The sequence below is a fragment of the Octodon degus genome, unplaced genomic scaffold (assembly GCF_000260255.1).
Source record: "Octodon degus isolate 3935 unplaced genomic scaffold, OctDeg1.0 scaffold00069, whole genome shotgun sequence".
In the NCBI taxonomy this organism is placed as follows: Eukaryota; Metazoa; Chordata; class Mammalia; order Rodentia; family Octodontidae; genus Octodon; species Octodon degus.
Genome location: NW_004524645.1, coordinates 1,146,211 through 1,153,423, shown reverse-complemented (window position 1 = coordinate 1,153,423; position 7,213 = coordinate 1,146,211). Strand labels below are relative to the sequence as shown.

Below are 7,213 nucleotides of genomic sequence, written 5' to 3'. Positions count from 1 at the left end.
GAAAAGATATTAGATACAAAACTCTGCCCAATGTAAAATGCCCCTTCGCACTGTGATTTTTGTGCTTCACTCTTCTTGGCAGAAATTCTTTGAGACCGATTTGCTGGGTGCTGACTTAGATACTGTGGACACATTCACACTCTCCCCTTTCTGGAACAGAGACCTAAAAAAGCCCTGAGCTATTTTTAATAAGGTCGTCACTGTCAAGAAGCCATCAACGAATGGACAAAATAAAACAAGTGATTCTTTAAAAATAGGTCTTGTTTAGCAGGCAATCTTTATTTCCAAAACATAAGAAAATCTCGTATCCCAAATTTATTTTATATCTTCAGGGAATGGGTAAAAAAAAATTCTTACTTCACTAGGTGGCGGGCAAAGGTGGGATGAAAGTCAATTATTAAACAATTTATGTGAGGTACATATTTCATTTAAAGACTATATTTTGCAACTAGAGTTAAGCTGCCTATCTCTACAGTTCATTTAAGGTTTATTTTCTTATCTTCTTAAATCCACTAGGTTGGTTACAATTCTTACAAATATAATTATGCAATTCACAGATCTTAAAATTCTTTACTGAAGCCACCAAATGACACGTCTATATGTGGCTTTGGGGGGTTATTTCTGCAAAAGATGTCATTATCTGTCATTCATCCATCAAGAATACAGTAGCAATTACTGCATTGCAAAGAAAGTAAACGTACAAAGATCATATTGTATTATTCCCTGAAGTGTGGGAAAGTTGATAATTAATAAATTGAAATAATGCTTTGAGCCTTACTTGCAGGAAGTTTATTCACATTATTTTTCTATCAAATGTTTTTTAGTTATTACCTTGAAAATGATCCCAAGACGGGTTACTTTGGTTTTAACAACACAAGAAACAAATTATAATATCCTCTTCTTTAGTTTTTCTTCCTACGATGCCTTCAGATAATACAAGGTTTGTCAGAAGCCGTGATATAAAATACTAGCAGTTGACTTGCAGTTATTCTAGAAGGGCCAAATTTGCAGACTGCCGGGATAAAGATGATTTTAATTAAATCACACAAATCCCTTTGTACTGCAACCAAACCCTACACAGGCTGACTCTGAGCCACTCTGGCACACTTAGAGTTAACCAGGTTACCGGGGTTCCTAGTTAACTTCTTTCACCAGGAATGCAATTCATGTTTACCTATATAAGGAAACCTGTTAGGCTGACCTGAGTTTGGAGGATTTTTGCGCTGACTGAAAGGCATGTAAGCACACACCCTGGGGGGGGGGAGCGACTCTCAGCTGGACAGAGCAGGCTTCCCGAGCGCCCCAGCCATTCAGCTGATGGGAGGCAAAGTGTAGAGCCAGCACTTGCCCGAGCAGAGCAGCCGCTTGGAGGACCTGAAGGCTTGCCTCTTCCAGATTACAGCTGAGCAACGAAAACTCCGTCGTGGGGAAAAATGGGGAAGCTGGTGAGTCTCCAGTCTCTCTCTCTCTCTCTCTCTCTCTCTCTCTCTCTCTCTCTCTCTCTCTCTGTTTGCTTCTGTTAAGGGGCACGCCTCACTGGTCTCACCCAGGAAGCAAAGTGAGAGGCGTTGCTCAGCCTATACCATCCACAGCTCCTTCCTGAGCAAATACAATGCTTTGCACATACCTCCAGCCAACTTTCTCTGTCGGTTTTGCACATCAAAACTCCAACAATACACCAAGGCGACGTTGGTTTTAGCACCTGAGGCATTCCAGAGCGTGTTTTTACTAGGCAAATTTCTATACCACTGTGATGAGCATACGTTCTCATGTTGGTTGCACTCTGAAACAGTGGAAATGAGTTTGGGGGTGTTCTACGAGGAACCTGTAGTCCCTAAGGAAGTAATAGTAAATCTAAACGATGTACTTAAAACTGTAGGCAGTGTGAGAGTGTGCAGAGGTATAATTTGTCACTAAAAAGGCAGTCTGAAGGTATCATTTTTCATTTATACAGCCGCAAAATCCTTGCATCTAGTGCACAAAATAAAGGACACCTTCTGAAACACTGAGGAAAGAAAGAAGTTGAACTGGCCTCTTTGTTCTAGAAGGGTATAGGAGTTCACTCTTGCCTTTTGACAACTAGCATATGTCTATTTTTCTATGAGGCGAGAATGATGAATGTAACTTTATGTCAAGGGCATTCCAGTCAATTCAATTAATTTTAGATTTTTTACATGTGTAAAATAATCTCAATTGGAATGTAATTAAACATGAAAATGTGAAAGCAACAGACTTGCAGGGTAATTGTAGTTATACTTGGGAATAGCCAAATATTAGAGGCAACTAGGCAAGGAAAAAAAATACTATTTCTACTAAGTTCTGAGCCATAGGTAAAACTTTTGAGAAGAAAGTTCATTTTTTATAGCTGTCAAAATTGATTTGAAGTAAGGGGCAAATTGGTATCTTTATTTTTGCAGGACAAAGTGGTTCTAAGAATTCAATGAGCTTGGACAATGGCATTGAATGATGTGACTGCTCCTTTTTCTAAAGGTGTATTGTCATTTCCATCATGAACTGGGACTTAGTCCTGAGAGTTCAAGGGGCACAATTGTACTACTGCCTGCAACAAGTGGCACAAGGTTTCTGATATTGAGAAATTCCTTTCTTACGTGAACTTACTGAAAAGTAATCAAGGAAAATAAGCAGATTTGAGAGAGTGACCACTCTTCACAAAAATTGCAAGTCATAGTCCCTTCCTCAGAGAGACTATTGTCTTAATACAGATTGGCAAGCACCTACTCTTAAGAACAAAACCTATGACTGATTCGATTTAGGATTTATGAAGCCAAACAGCACAACTGTCCTTAGAAACATGGTTTAAACAAAACTGGCTCCCTTCCGAGATAATGAAAGAGCAAAGCGGTGTGTTTAACACAGCAATGTTTCAGTAAATAAAATCTTTAATAACACAAGCAATAGAGGGGCCAGTGCAAATGTCTTAAAGCTTGTTATCTCCTTGGTACTGCTTGGAAAATAGGAGTCTTAATATTGTGCTGCTATCAATGAGAGTACCCCAGGAGACACAAAACACTATTTTAAAATATACAGTTAATAACAGATGGTTTAATATCAGGTTGTCTCATGCCGCCGATGAGATGGCCCCAAGCCAAATCAACTAGCACGTCTGCCGTTTTTCCTGTGACTGGATATGTACATAGTTATTATACACTAATTACATTAACAGCCCAGGGAATATATAACCAGAAAGACAGATAAATCTTCTGTGGGAAGGAGGGTGCGGTGATGCATAGGGTGTTGGATCTCATGTTTAGAAGTCTCCTTGCCAGTAGAATACGAGTTACTGCTGGTGCCTGGAGTCTCAGCTCTAGAATCTACTCGTTCTGACTCCCAGGCAGCTCATTTAGGTAATAATATTGATTATGGTGTTTAACACTCTGGCATTAACAAAGTTCCTGGGGGATTTCTTCTTAACCATTAAAGTTATTTTCGGATCCAAAATATTCTCTAAAGAAAGAAAATTATAATGTTATACTGTTGCATTAACCCTTCTTCAAATCACTGGGCACTGTGTTCTTACGGGAAAGGTGTAACTATTTGGAAGCTTCCTTAAGCCCTGGAGACACTAGTGTACTGATTAAAAGAAATTGAAAACACTGGAGAAAAACAAAGGACATCTAGATTCTCAGAGCCTTAGCATGCTCCTTTGTCTTGTGCCTCCCTGAAGGCGGCATGGTGTACCCAGAAGTGTGGTTCGGAGCGACTTACTGGTGCTTTGCCTTCTGTATGCTCATCATGATGAGTGTGTTTGGAGCCCAGGCCTCCATGCGGACTGGCTGAAGGGCAGGGGAGACGATGAGTGTGGTGCAGACATGCTCGTGTTGATCCCTCTTTGCTCCTGGGCCATCAGAATGTGCCTGGGTGGAACAGGTCCTCTAACAATGTCCTCTGGGCCCCACAGCTTCCTCAGTTCTTCCCAGTGTATTATACACATTGGATCAGTTTGTTTATCTGTCATGATATGTAAAAGATATAAAGCAGCTTTTGACAACCCAGGCCCAGAATATTGATTGAGCTCGTTAAAAGACCACCACCACTCTTTTAACCTGAGTTTTGGGGGCTTGGGGGGCAATGAAAAGAAAAAGATCCTAATTTTCACTATCTTTTGTGTAATTGTGGCAGTGCTAAGGCCTGCTCTATGTCATCCAATTTGTCCTATTTATACTATAAAAAATTTAAGAAGGGGTTCCATCGTGTGTGTGTGTGTGTGTGTGTGTGTGTGCATGCGTGTGTGTGTGTTATGTGCATGTGTATGTGTGTGTGCATGAGCACATATGCCGTTTTATTCGCAAAGATCTGAAAAGCTGATCACAGAGTGTTTCTTCATGGAATCCTTTTGAACATTTGGATATTGCTTCTACTTCTTTCTGAAACTGCTGTTTGATTGGGATTTTCTGACACCAGAGTGCCTTAGTCCAGGGGCAATGGACATAAAAGAACCCAGCTTCAAAGGTTACTTATTAATGTAAATTCCTTCTTTGGACACTGTACCAAATTTGTAGTAAGTGTTCCTATCCCTGCTGAACTTTCTCTGCCTACCATTTGACATCAATTACCTTTTAAAAACATTTGGCATTATTAATACCCGTTACATTCATTCAGCAAATATTTATTGAGTATCTTTTGAAGTCTTTTTCTAAGTATTCTGGAGAAAAAGCAGTATATAAGAGACAGATGAATTTAAATCAAACCTTCATGCATTAGATAGCATCCCCACAAAGAGAAATCTTTTGACCCGAGTAATGCACAGCATGGGGATTTAGAGTTGCTTGCTCACCCATTGTTTTGCTGGTCATCTTTTAAGTCAGAGCTACCCAACCAGTGAGTACAAAACACGGGTGGTAACTGACCTGTCAAGATATTCGCGTTTTTACTGGCCAGCTGATTTCCACGTCAGAGGAAGCCAAGTAGATGCCAGGCATGTGCACATGCTAACAGAAGAAAAGCGCTGTTAGAGCCCCCCTGCAGGACATACAGAAACGAGCAGCAGTGAGAGAGCGGGATGATCTCACTGTAGAAATGTAGTTTTCACGACCAGTCTCTCAGGCTTGGGTGTGGATCAGTGGTAGAGTAGAGTGCTTTCTGTGTGAGTGTGTGTGTGTGTGTGTGTGTGTGAGAGAGAGAGAGAGAGAGAGAGAGAGAGAGAGAGAGAGAGACTATTTTATCATGAGTTGTTAGTTCTTTCTTTTTCTTTGCTTTTCTTTTTTTTTTTTTCCGGAACCGGGAATTGAACCCAGGCCCTTGTGCTTGCCAGGGAAGCGCTTATTCCACTGAGCCATCTACTCAATACAAAGGAAGGACCATTTTGTATTTTGTACATACAGAATAGTCAGGATAGATATACAGCTACTTTCATTTAATTCAATGAGAAGAAAGATTTGTAGTAATAGTGTTTGGACAGGCTATCCTGTCTGCTCCTTAAATTATGTATGACCACTAAGAAGATAACAGGGGCTGGTGAGATGGCTCAGTGGTCTAAAGCACCTACTTAGAACAAACTAAGCCAAGCAAAGCACAGGGACTGAGGTTCAATCCCCCAGCACCACATGCCAGCCAGCCCCGCCCCCTGGTGGGCTGAGCTGGCCACACACACACTAAATAAATAAATAAATTTAAAAAAAAATAAGAAGAAGATAACAATGTATAATGTATTAATTATTGAGAATGTCCTATTAATCAGCTTTGAAACTATCTCATTGATATTTGTTTCTCAATAAAATAAATAAATAAATAAATAAATAAATAAATTGTTAGAAGTTCTTGGAGTACCACAAAGAGAAGTGAGATTTCCAGAACACTAGGGAAACTAGAAAGCTTTTATATTGGTTTATAGCCACTGGAAATTATTAATGTAGATTTTCTAGTAACAATGAAGCAGACAAGATCAGCTGCTGTTATTTCTAAGAATGAATATGTAAAAAATAGTGCTCAGCATGGTGGCCCATGTTTACAATTCCAGCACTCTGGGGGATGAGGCAGGAAGGTAATCATTGCAAGCCCAGCCTGGACAAGTCAGTAATTTAAGTGAGGCTCTGTCTAAAAATTTAAAATTATGATTAAGATAAAATTTCAAAACTTGGAGATATAGCTCAGTAAGTCCTGGGTTAAATCCATAGTATTACAAAGATAGAAAAGGAAAAAGAAAGGAAGGAAGGAAGGAAGGAAGGAAGGAAGGAAGGAAGGAAGGAAATAGAATAGAATACCATAAATTAATAACTAAAGTACCAGTAGGATTTTCAAGGTACCAAGGATATCAGTAAAACCAATTTAAAATATATTTATATTTGAAGAAAAATTACTTGATGAAATGATAGGCAGGCACAGGGTTTCTAGTTGAGTGTAAAAGTCTCTGTTTTGCAATTAATTGCTTGCAATCACATATGAAGGAATCATCTGTGAAGGAACCTTTTAAACACATTGTTTTATTTCACGTGCTAAGGCCACTCATTCAGGTAATGTTCTTTTTCATGTAAAAAGAAAATAAAAATGCATTGCAGTGCTTTGGGGAACACAGCCTTCTCAGATGTGCATGGTGCATAATAGCTGTTCCTGCAAAAAGAATAGAATGAGCTGTGTGTAAGCAAGTACGCTCACACTCTCTTGTGAGTTGCTCTTCACTTGTCTAAACTTGAGACAGAAATGAGATTAAGCAGAACCTTCTTAATTTGACAATTTGAGTTTTAACATGTGACAGAATTGGAATTTTGGTTAAAAACTTGAGCCAAGAAATGCTGCATTATTTATAGCTATTGTTCTGTAACAGAGGCCTTGGCAATTTAAACCAAAATTATTCTCCCCCTTGAGTATCTAATTGTGCAGTTATTTATATCTGTGCTGACATACTCATCATATATTGCCTTGGGGAACAAAACAGTACATAAACTATCAGAGAACAGATAACAAGTTTACGGGAACTGATAACCTCGGTTTAAAGTTAGGAGACAAAAGAATAATAGTATTTCCCAACTTCCTTCCAAAGCAGTGGATGGTGGAGTTATCAATGGAGCCATAAATACACACTTGATTAGATTGTTATCAATATTCAATATGGTCATGTCTATGAATGCATAATATTTAGCATGAGGCCAACAATATATATTGGCTGGGAGAACTACCCACTCAGCCCCCCCTCCTGTCCCTCTCTCAGACAGGAGCTTTCTTTCCCTCAATAAATATGTTCTGCTCAATATATATA

The 7,213-nt window shown here is 39.2% G+C and overlaps 1 protein-coding gene across 1 annotated transcript in view; it reads left to right on the top strand.

The window, feature by feature from the left end:
* Positions 1–1,020: 1,020 nt before the first annotated feature.
* The window catches only part of Mid1 (midline 1), a 393,633-nt gene continuing 387,440 nt past the window's right edge, over positions 1,021–7,213 (top strand). Inside the window, exon 1 of the mRNA XM_023719545.1 lies at positions 1,021–1,445. The gene's annotated coding sequence lies outside the window, so the exon portion shown is untranslated. The remainder of the gene's footprint in view (positions 1,446–7,213) is intronic.